Consider the following 12,590-nt stretch of genomic DNA (forward strand, 5'->3'; position numbering starts at 1 on the left):
GAGATCACATTGCCAACATCTGTTGGATCACAGAAAAAGCAACAGAATTCCAGAAAAACATCTACTTTTCACTGACTACACTAAAGCCTTTGACTGTGTGGATCACAACAAACTGAAAAATTCTTAAAGAGATGAGAATACGAGACCATCTTACCTGCCTCCTGAGAAACCTGTATGTGGGTCAATTAAGCAATAGTTAGAACTGGACAAGGAATAGCTGACTGGTTCCAAATTGGGAAAGGAGTACGACATGGTTGTATATCATCACCCTGTTTATTTAAGTTATATGCAGAGTACATCATGTGAAATGCACAAGCTGGAATTAGGATTGCCTGGAGAAATATAAATTACCTCAGATATGCAGATGATACCACTCTTGTGGCAGAAAGTGAAGAGCAACTAAAGAGCCTCTTGATGAGGGTGAAAGAGGAAAGTGAAAAGGCTGGCTTAAAGCTCAACACTAAAAAAAACTAAGATCATGGCATCCGGTCCCATCACTTCATGGCAAATAGAAGGGGGAAAAGTTGAAGTAGTGACAGATTTTATTTTCTTGGGCTTCAAATCACTGTGGATGGTGACTGCAGTAATAAAATTAAAAGATGCTTGTTCCTTGAAAGGAAAGCTTAGCGCATTGAAAAGCAAAGGCAAAACTTTGCTGACAAGATCCATATAGTCAAAGATATGATTTTTCCAGTAGTCATGTATGGATGTGAGAGCTGAATCAGAAAGAAGGCTGAGTGCCGAAGAACTGATGCTTTTGAACTGTGGTGCAGGAAAAGACTCTTGAGAGTCCCTTGAACTGCAGGGAGATCAAACTGTCAATCCTAAACCCTGAATATTCTTTGGAAGGACTGATGCTAAAGCTGAAATTCCAATACTTTGTCTACCTGATGCAAAGAGCCAACTCATTGGAAAAGATCCTGATGCTGGGAAAGATTGAGGACAGGAGAACAGAGCGACAAAGGATGAGATGGTTAGATAGCATACCGACTCAACAAACATGAATTTGAGCAAACTCCAGGAGACTGTGAAGGACAGGGAAGCCCTGCGTGCTGCAGTCCACAATTCACAAAAATTGGACATGACTTGGCAACTGAACAACAACAACACAATAGGAAAATTTACAGATCAATCAAAAGCTTGTGTTTTTCACCTACCAGAACCAGTAAAGCAAAGCACAGCTACGTTTTCTAGTTAAGGGCAGTGTGTGAAGTACCAGAAGCCAGAAGATGTGAGTGAGATAAAGAGAGGCCCTTTCCTTTCCCGATGAGGCTGGACACACGGACAAATGCAGCAATTCCTGGGTCGTGAGCCTGTTTTTCAACAAAGCAAGAAATTTCTAGATGTGACCTTCCCATCACCTGTTTCACAGTAGGGGGGTTGTGGAAGCACTGCTGGTGTTGGATGGTGCTATTACAACATCACTGTGGTGAACAAGCCATCCGGATGCAGCTGCCGAAGCTCCCAGTTGTATACGGCAAACCCAGCAACTTCACCCATGATAGCAAACACATGGGACGGACATGTATATGGCAACAGTCTTTAGGTCATATATAAAAATATATTTTCTCAAGCACAGAACACATTTGTTAAAAGGAAAAAATTCTATGATAGATACCAATATGGCTGGGTGTTAAAATGTAAAACAGTAAGTAGTGCTACCACAATAAACACACTATCACTCATAAATCAAAAAGTCCTTTGAATTTTTCATTCTTAAGAGATACGCACAGGAGGGAACTTGGCAGAAAGGAACAGTGGTGTGCTGCAGCTCTGGACAGAAGTGGTGTTTTGAAATCACCACTGCACTGCCCTTTTGACACCATGCCTCTAATCAAACGAATTTATTCAGAAATGGAATTACTAGGGTTCAGAAATGGAATGTTTTTCTATAGTATTAATTCCTTAAAAATTTTAGCAGCAAAACCATTTTAATAAATACTATTTCAAGGAAGTCATGCTCATTCTAATCTATCTTAACCTTGAGAAGTATGGGTGTTGAAGAAAACGATGTTTTGGGGACATTGGTATAGTTAGAAATTCCAGGCGGGGACACAAACCCACAGGGGAAAGAAAATAGCTTTCCACAGCAGGTAACTGGTTTCTGGCATCTATATAAATTTATGTCAGTGATAGTTTAACATTCCTATTTTAGCAGTAAATATTAATTTTTCTAACAGAGATACTAGCTAGTCCCCCCTAATCCCAAAGGAAGAACTAGCTTTGTCTAAAACACTTCAACCCATTGTCAAGGACGAAGGAGGGACTAGCTTGGGAGGCTATAGCCGTTGATCCTACTAGTTAGCTGTGGAAGAGCTCCATGGAAACATCACCCAGGCACTAATGAGATGCTGGAACAAGTGGTCCCGGGGCAGGACTACTCAGGGGCACGTGTGCAGAATTCTGTCGAGTAAGAAGAACAGCAAAAAGTCATTGCCCATACTTTTTAGGGAAAGGGCTAAGGAAGGTCGTAGCTACCTCTCTAAAGCCTCCTAGACAGTTTTATCTCATACCTGAAGAGCCTTATTTGTGCTGGTTGATATTTAACCATAATTATTAAAACCTATAGAAGTCAGGAGTTGTTCTGCTCATGGGAATTCTTTGTTCTAATAAATGATCAATAAATATAAATTACAGACAAAATTAGAAAACACAGAAATGCACAGAAAGAGGAAAATAAAATTTTTACAACTTTATGATTTAGAGATAACTATTATTGACATTTTAGAGATATCTTTTTAGATTTATTTTCTATGTATAACTGGACATTTCTGCATATGCTGTTTTGTAATGTGTAGCTTCTTTATAACCTAACGATATATTATAGTAACTTCCCATGACAGTGAATATTCTATGACATTTTAAATTGCTGCATTATACTCCATTATGTATCTGATCACTTAAAAAAAAGGTCAAACGAATAACTCATTCTGGAAAGTGTCCTTTGGTGGGGGATGGGTGAGGGGATACTACTAACTGTTGAGCCAGAGGGCACTTTAGCATAATCTGGCCTGGGTTCTCAGGGGGTCATCTCTGGTCCAGTCTCACTGGTATCTCCTGGAACTTGTACGTCAGGCAGATTCTCCTGTTCCATTCTAGAACTGCTCAACCAGAGCCTCCAGGGGCAGGCCAGCAACTGGGGTCCTGCAGGTCCTCCAAGAGGTTCCACCGCGAATTTCATCCAGCTTAGCCAGCTGAGCAAACTTAGAGAGGGTAAGGGATGTGTTCAGTGACACAGCTTATTAGAGGAGGGACTCAAACACAGGTCTTCTAACTCCTAGTCCAGGGCCTTCATTTCTGGCCAGTGCAAAGTGAAGATGCTGATCTAGGGTATCCAAAAATCCTTTAAAAAACTTTTTTTTTCCCTTATAGAAGACAGAAAGATTGTCACACAAGAGAGAAACAAATTATGTCCAGGCCAACATTCTGTTATGGGTATAGGAGATTGAGCCCAACGGCTATGAAATAAGGGCTGAGTCTATTTTGCTAGCTGCCTAGAGACTGAAAAGTTCAAGTGTTAGTCACTCAGTTGTGTCTGACTCTTTACCATGCCATGGACTGTAGCCCACCAGGTTCCTCTGTCCATGGGATTCTCCAGGCAAGAATACTGGAGTGGCTTGACGTTTTCTTCTGCAGGGTATCTTCCTGATGCAACGATCGAATCCATGTTTCTCCCATTGCTGGTATATTCTTTACCATCTAAGTAAGACTAAAGGGGTCAAATATTTCGAAGTGACCTACTGTATAAAGCTCATCTATGAAGATTAAGTGATTTTTTTTTTGGGGGGGGGGGTGAAGGGAGGAGCTTCCAATATGCCCTGATAAAGTTCTCTTTTCTAAATCTACTTACTCAACATGGCTATTTTTAGCAAAATTATTTGGTCAGTTCAGGTAAAGAAAACTGTCACCAATCAGACTTCAGAATAATTTGGCAAAGAAAAAAAGAAAAAGCCTCCCATACTTTGCTTGGAGTATGTCTATAAAACAGTACAGGCATTCTAGAAAACAGTTTGGCAGCATCTTTAAAAACTAAACATGTAATCACTGTATGACCCAGCAGTTCCAGTCTCAGACATTTATCCCAGAGAAATGAGAACTTTATGTTTATACAAACACCTGTATGTGAATGTTCATGGCAGCATTATTTTAACAGCCAAAAGCTGGCATCAGCCCAGATGCATGGTTAGTGACCGTATATCCACCATGAGCACTTACTTGGCGGCAGTGACAAGCAGCGAACTATTGATACAGCAACAACTTGGAAGACTCACAAGGGAGTTAAGCCAAGCTCAAAAGGCTGAGCTTTTCATACTGTATAGTTTCATTTCTGTAACATTTCTGAAATGACAAAATTTCACAAATAGAGGACAAGGTAGTGGTTTCCAGGGGTTGGGGATGGTGGGGAGTGGAGGAAGGGTGCGATTATGAAAGAGCAACAGGAAGGATTTGGGTGCTGATGGACCTGTTCAGCATCTTGACTTCGGTGGATGCACAAACATACCAAGGGATATAATTACACAGAACCTCACACATTTGCACACACAGAAGTAGAGGAGTACAAATACAACCAGGGAGATCTGACTAAGATGGGAGGATTCTACCATGTCAATCAATGCCCAGTACCACAGTTCTGTAAAATGTTACCACTGGGGGAAACTGGGCAAAGTGTACAAGTCATCTTTCATACTCTTTCTTACAGCTTTCAGTGACTCTGCAATTATTTCACTAAAAATGTCAGCTGAAATAATGCCACAGTATTTTGCAAATGACCTTGTCTGGCTTATTCTAATTCAGTTATCTAGAGGGTTGCTCTGAGATGCATTATTCAAAGTCTTGTTCACATTGATGTTATGGTTAATATATCACTGTGATCCCATTTTCCTTGGTGGAATGACCTGAGTAAGCTGGTGAGTTAATTTTGGAATGAGTCCTGAAGCAGATGGCCATAGTGAGACACAATACCGTCATATCTAACATGGGTTGGGCTGATGATCTGGCATTAAATGCTTAGGTTACACACAACAGAACCTTAAATCTTAGGTTGTATATGAACTACTTACTGTAAAGAGTTCACTAAGCACACATCTTTGCTTTTGTATTGCCCTGCAGTAAATAATGAAAAAAGATTCTGGCATTTTTTAAAAGCCCAAATTGCTATAGCAAATCTTCTGGACACATAAGAGGCACTTGCCAAATATTTTTTCGGGGTGAATACATTAAACTAAAACTCTAATTTTAATTTTAAAAGTAATAGTATCTTACAAAAGATTTGGGGAAACAGGAAAGAAGAAAAAAATATGCTATAATACCCTAACATCACTTGGGTCTATTCCCACATGGTTCTAAGATAAATTGTTCTCATATTGATGTGCTGTGCATGCATGCTCAGTTGCTAGCTGTGTGTGACTCTATAATCCCATGGACTGTAGCCCACCAGGCTCTGTCCAGGAGATGTTATAGGCAAGAATACTGGATTGCATTGCCATTTCCTCCTCCAGGGACTCTTCCCCACCCAAGGTTTGAACTTGTGTCTCCTACACTGGCAGGCGGGTTTACCACTGAGTCACATGGGAAGTCCCTCATGTTGATTATCAGTGTGCATAATTTTTACATCATAAACATTTTTAGGTGCTGCTCAATGAATCTTTCTTTTAATAGCTGCAAAAGTCCATCATAACTTAATCTTTTACAAGCTTAAGTTTTTCCCAGGTTTGTCAAGATCAAAAGTAATGATGAAATAATCACTATCATGTTTATAAGTTTTTTTCAATATTGTAGAATATTTCCTTAGAATAGAGTCCCAGAAATTGGATTATTAGATTGAAAGGTATGAATATTAATATAATTTGATGCATATTTTTTCAATGAGCTGTACTAACTGGTAATGCCACCAGCATCTTACCTTTTTTTTTAAAATTAGTGCTAATTTAGTAAAAGGAAAGGACACCTCAGTACTTTTTTGAATTTTATTTAACTGCAATGAGTTTAAACATTTTCCCAGATGTTTAATAACTGTTTTTCTTGTAAACTGATTAATTATGAATTCATGTCCTTTTTTTTTTTTTTTTAACCTACCAACAGGGGGCTTAATTTTTTTGTTTGTATAAGCCCTTTGGGGCTTCCCTGGTGGCTCAGATGGTGAAAAACCTGCCCACAGTGTGGGAGACTGAGGTTCGATCCCTGGGTCAGGAAGATCCCCTGGAGAAGGGAATGGCAAATCACTCCAGTACTCTTGCCTGGAGAATTCCATGGACAGAGAAGCCTGGCAGGCTACAGCCATGGGGTCGCAGAGTCAGACATGACTGAGCAAGTAGCACACAAACACAAGCCCTTTAGTAAATGTTAATATGATTTTCACGCAGTGAGGAAATTAAGTGCCAGGTATCATCTCACTAAATCTTTATAAAATCCACCTGAATTAAATTTCCAATTTAATTGTCTCCAGATTATAAATGAGGAACCAAAGTGTTCCTTGGTTCCTACTACAGAAGCTGAGTAACTTCTGCTCACTGTTACAAGCTAGTCAAAAGTCTGGGTGTGCAATCGGGCCTTTGTTTTTGAGCCTAGTATTCATTTCATCATCAAAGCTCCCTTCCATCTAATTATGGGAAGAGATAATTGCTATAGTAACTTTAGTTGAAGGCAGAATCCATCATATTCCAAATTTTTAAGCCACATTTAGTAGCACTTGAAATGATGCAGTCACTCTTATGTTTTAAGAAGAAAGTAAATTATTTCTTTTAGGTTAGACATAAGGAGGAGAAAGAAAAAGATAGAAGGGCAAATTAAAGCCTTACTTGTAAACAGAAAATAACTCTTCGGTTAGAAGAGAAACCTTCTGGCAAGTGAAGTGAGCTAACAGCGTAAATAAGAAATCAGCCTGAAATCTCAGAAAGGATTTTTTGTCTGAAAAGTTTAGCAAACAGGATAAGTTATACTGGCAAAGTTTAATCAGTTCAGTTGAAAAGATTATGACTTGGAATAATCAAATAATAGTTAAGGCCAAGTAAGAAAGGGATCAAACTATAATCAGATGGTTATTTTCTTTAGCCACTTACTACCTAGACATTACTTTGAAAATATGATATTGAAGATACACAAATCTTTAGAATGGAAAGCATGCTACTATATTCATTTTAAAATAAACACCTCTTATTTCTGAAGCCTATTATTTGGAGTTGCTGGCAATAAACGAGACTCATAAAACTAATTTATTTATTTTAAAGGAGGTGCATGAAGATTTTATAACTATACAAAGAAACAAAAGTAAGCGCTTGTGGAAAGGAGCACATTGAAGAAGACAATGTTTTGAGGGTTTTGGGGTTTTTTGGTTTGTTTTTGCTTTAAGCCACACAGAAAGCAAAAAGGGGTTGTTGGTGCAGTGTCTCCAAGTTAAGAATAGCTCAGGATATGAGATCAGAAAAGGGCACAAGGACACATACTCATCAAGGGTTTCCAGGGTTCACAGTGGTTAAGTTTTACACCTGCCATCTAAGCTCCATGAGAGGACAGAACAAATCAGGTAGACACGAGGAAAGTGCAGACAGGTGAAGCCTTATTGTAACTATACATAAATGCTTTATGCATTTTAAATATTGCTACCAATGCATCTTCTCTGCTATTCATGAATAAATTCATGCTTCTTTAATTATTTTTAAAGGAAGAAGCACAAATGGATGATTGTGTATATGAAATTTCCAAGGCTTACATAAGGCTTTCTCTCACTTATACTACTCTAGGACAATACCATCTACCAGTGGCAGGGAATGAAACTGCAGACGCTGCATCTGAAGAAAAAACTGCAAGCCTATAGGGTTTGCAAACAGAAGAATGTAGATGGCTTAGCTGAAAATCACCAGCTACTAGAAAAATAACTCTGAGCCCAGAGGCCACTGATAGGGATTATGTAAGGAAGGTATGTAACTCCAACTCCATGGGGTTCAAACCAGCACATCCTTGGTTAGAGACATGATTCATTCCATAGAAATTCAGTTCTGAATCCAGCGTTATTGACTAAGCCATGAGTCTTTAATACATGAAACTATCTGGCTGAAGTTACCAATAAATAAGCTTTTTCCCAATATATCCAACTTACAACATTAACTATAAAGAAGCGTGACTGGTAATTCATCAAAGCACTCTATAAAGCAGTGGAAATGACTGGATGGACATAAATATGACCTATAACCACTCAATCATTAGTGTATTACAACGTGGACCGGTCCTTTCTGGCTTCTGGGTTATTGACTACCTGGCAGATGACCAATGTTTCCAACTACATTTTGTTAGGGAATATCAGAAACCTCTAAAATCAGCTAGCTGCCTTAAGATGCTGGCTTCCAGAGGGCACCACGAGTTCATGGTGCCAGGTGCACGGAAATGCATGTTCTATGAGATGGCGTCACAGAATGAATGAACTTGCATGCTTCAGTAAAGTCACAGCTGGCACAGTTCACACCTGGGAATGCGCCCTGACTTAGGAGAAAGAGCCTAAGTGTCTTCCAAAGGCAACACAGTCAGGTTAGTGAGCCTCCGTGCCTGAGTTGCTGCATCTGTAGTCTGGGGCTTCCCTCTTCCTCTGGCTGGTCAAGGACTGGATGAGACCCTGTGTGTCTGTGACTGGCCCCAGGAAGACCCTCTCTTCCTCCTCCACACTGATGAGGAGAGAAGCTTATTCAGTCAAAAGCCCCCCTCCACCTACCTATGTAGGGTCTGAACCTCATGAACTGCAAGATAAACATCAAATACCTACAGGTCCTTCACAACAAAGTGTGAAAGAGTTATTTCAGGATTAGGGAAGTTCTGAGATAAGACACAGAATCATAAATTTTGACCTGAGGAGAGTAAGGACTGGAAAGTCATGAGAAAGAAATGCACTATATTTTGGTGGGAAGTAGAGAAAAATTTGAAACTTATGTATTGTTTCAGGTCTTTAACGCAACTAACTTGCTAAAAGAGTGTGAGCATAAACAACTATTCCAATGAGTCTGCTGTGTTCTAAGAACCATTCCACTTGGTATATTTAAAGATGAGGCCTATAAACATTTTTGGAAAATGTTCTCTATTTTACAACGGTTTAGGGATAAAAAAATTTTCTTTGAGATGAAAAAAAAAGTATATATATATATGTGTGTGTGTGTGTGTACATGTGTATGTATATATATATCTATATTTAAAAATTGCCCCAAATTTCTTTGAGGTCATCTTTCTAAGGTATGAGAAACAAATGGGAAAGGAAAGTAGGCCCAGTTGGGAGTCCTTCAGTAAGGGTTTTTAGACAAAAAATGCTGTATGAGATAAGCGTGCGTGATCTCATTCCTTTTCTTGAGAACGCTTGGTTCATAACATTAGTATGAGTCCAATGAACAAATGTGGAGAGAAAAATGTTGAGGACAGGTCAGATCAGTGGATTATTATCTTTTCATTCTGACAAACTTATGAACAAACCTGTCAACATAGGGCTCCTTGTTGTAATGTACAAAACTATTAAATCATGATGTTGTACACCTGAAACTTGTATTTTAAGTCAATTTTACTTCAATAATAATAAGAAAAAAGACAGGGCTCCTCATACAAGTCCTAGCATCCCCCGTGGTCACCTCTCACTGTTCAGACTTCGGCCAGTGACCAATCTGCAGGGCACTTAGCTGTTTTTTGTTTGTTTTCAATTTATGAAAGATTTCAAATATCAACATATTCTCTAGTAAAGAGAAGTATTATGATAAATCTACAGATGTTATCCAGAAACTAACAATTACCAATTCATGGTCATTTCATTTCATCCAAAGCTCTGCCACAGAACTCTGCTGAAGCAAATCACAGATATATTATTTTGTATATAATTCAGTATGTGTCTCTAAAAGAGGAGGACTGGTATAAAAATAAAACCACAATGCCATGATCACATCCAGAGCATTAATAATAATTCCTTAACATAGTCAAATATCCATTCGGGGACCAAGTTTCCCCAACTAGCTCATAAAATTTTTTAACAGCTGCTGTTTGTTCAAATCAGAATCCAAACATGTCTAAGTAGTGTTACAATGGTTTCATATGTTTTTAAAGTTTCTTTTAAATCATAAGTTCCTCTTCTCTCCTTTTTTCTCCCTTTGATTTTTATGTTTTGAAGAAATTAGATCTTTCATCCTCTCAGTTTTCCATACTCTAGAATGTGCAGAGTGTTTTGTGTTTTTAGTGAGATTATAAACTCAAGGATGTAAAATTCATCCAGTACTATTTAACTCTACTATAGTCATTATTTGTATTAATGCTCACATCGTCCCATCTCTGGCAGTGAGAATCTCTTCAACTCGGAGCCTAAGTCCTGAGGACGTGATCCCGGTCATTTACATTGATTTTTTTTTTTTTCATTTCTTTGTTGGGCTGGTTGGCTGGTTTGCTTTCTGGTAGGACAGGACTCAGACTTGTCTTATCCCAGACATTCTCCCACAGAAAGTGGGACCTTCAGTGAGGAATGGAATTTGGAGATAAGAAGTAGAGATTGCCTTACTGCTTCCAAAGTGCTCTGGACACGTCACTTTATGTTTACACATACAGACCTGCTACCCAACTCTGGGTATCAACATAGTCCATTTTCAGAGTGCACTCAGATCCTATTCAGAAGTCAGGTCCTCAACTACTCAGAGTTGAACCTTTCTGTCTAAGGCGAACAGGTTAGAAAAAGAACAGGTTAGAAAAATACGTCCTTAGCAACAAAGAGAGAAACTCCAACCAAAGAAGTCTCACGAGTCCCTTCCTTTCCCACTGGAACTAAAAGGAAAAAGTTAAGCTCTGTTACCAGAACTTAAATGGAAAAAGGAATCTTTCTAGATAGAGAACTTACTTTTATTAAAAAAAACTAGGTAGAGACTTTCCTGTATGTGTAAAAGAAAAATACTTCCTGAAAAAGGCTCACTAAGAAGCCCCCTTGGGCATGGAATGACAGAGGTGACTCACTGCCTTGCGTGGGGACAGGTCCCTGCATTAATTTGTTTGTCACAGCTCTGGAAGGATGAGATTGAGACAGTTGTTGCAAAGGTTGTGGGCACTGGAAGTCTATCCCAAAGAAAATAAAACTAGTTTTGTCTACTTGTTTGGCTAATTAGGAGGAGTATTTCTGAATAATCACTAAAGGAAAATACCTTATAACCTCAACCTCACAGTATCTTTGGAACAGAGAAGAAAACAAAAACTGGAAGGGCATGTTTCACGGTAATTTTGATAATTTAGAGCAAACTTTTTCAGATGTAAAACCTTTCCTAGCCCATGAGGAGTAGCAGCAGGTTCTTGTAAAACCTAAACGTATTATCAGGAGTGGAGTCTGGGTGTAACGGGAACTCCTCCAAATCAAACCATAAAAAGTCTTACTGCACAAAAGAATGTTCAGTTCAGTTCAAGTCGCTCAGTTGTGTCCAACTCTTTGCAACCCCATGAACTGCAGCATGCCAGGCCTTCCTGTCCATTACCAACTCCCAGAATCCACCCAAACCTATGTCCATTGAGTCAGTGATGCCATCCAACCATCTCATCCTCTGTCATCCCCTTCTCCTCCTGCCCTCAATCTTTCCCAGCATCAGGGTCTTTTCCAATGAGTAAGCTCTTCACCTCAGGTGGCCAAAGTATTGGAGTTTCAGCTTCAGTAGCAGTCTTTCCAATGAACACCCAGGACTGATCTCCTTTAGGACAGACTGGTTGGATCTCCTTGCAGTCCAAGGGACTCTCAAGAATCTTCTCCAACACCACAGCTCAAAAGCATCAATTCTTTGGTGCTCAGCTTTCATTATAGTTCAACTCTCACATCCATACACGACCACTGGAAAAATCATAGCCTTGACTAGATGGACCTTTGTTGACAAAGTAATTTCTCTGCTTTTTAATATGCTGTCTAGGTTGGTCATAACTTTCCTTCCAAGGAGTAAGCGTTTTTTAATTTCATGGCTGCAGTCACCATCTGCAGTGATTTTGAAGCCCAGAAAAATAAAGTCAGCCACTGTTTCCACTGTTCCCCCATCTATTTGCCATGAAGTGATGGAACCAGATGCCATGATATTAGTTTTCTGAATGTTGAGCTTTAAGCCAACTTTTTCACTCTCCTCTTTCACTTTCATCAAGAGGCTCTTTAGTTCTTCTTCACTTTCTGCCATAAGGGTGGCGTCATCTGCATATCTGAGGTTATTGATATTTCTTCCGGCAGTCTTGATTTCAGCTTGTGCTTCTTCCAGCCCAGCGTTTCTCATGATGTACTCTGCATATAAATTAAATAAGCAGGGTGACAATATACAGCCTTGATGTACTCCTTTTCCTATTTGAAACCAGTCTGTTGTTCCATGTCCAGTTCTAACTGTTGCTTCCTGACCTGCAAACAGGTTTCTCAAGAGGCAGGTCAGGTGGTCTGGTATTCCCATCTCTTTCAGAATTTTCCACAGTTTATTGTGATCCACACAGTCAAAGGCTTTGGCATAGTCAATAAAGCAGAAATAGATGTTTTGCTGGAACTCTCTTGCTTTTTTGATGATCCAGCAGATGTTGGCAATTTGATCTCTGGTTCCTCTGTCTTTTCTAAAACCAGCTTGAACATCTCCAAGTTCACA

General features: G+C 39.3%; 1 protein-coding gene across 2 annotated transcripts in view; it reads right to left on the reverse strand.

Annotated features, from left to right (window-relative positions):
• The window catches only part of UBE3D (ubiquitin protein ligase E3D), a 161,513-nt gene that overhangs the window by 5,559 nt on the left and 143,364 nt on the right, over window positions 1–12,590 (reverse strand). The window contains exon 10 of one of the 2 annotated variants that reach the window (XR_009690981.1): window positions 4,216–4,338. The exons of the other annotated variant lie outside the window; for it this stretch is intronic. The gene's annotated coding sequence lies outside the window, so the exon portion shown is untranslated. The remainder of the gene's footprint in view (window positions 1–4,215; window positions 4,339–12,590) is intronic. 2 annotated transcript variants of the gene reach the window in all.

The sequence above is a fragment of the Dama dama genome, chromosome 28 (genome assembly GCF_033118175.1).
Source record: "Dama dama isolate Ldn47 chromosome 28, ASM3311817v1, whole genome shotgun sequence".
Lineage (NCBI taxonomy): Eukaryota > Metazoa > Chordata > Mammalia > Artiodactyla > Cervidae > Dama > Dama dama.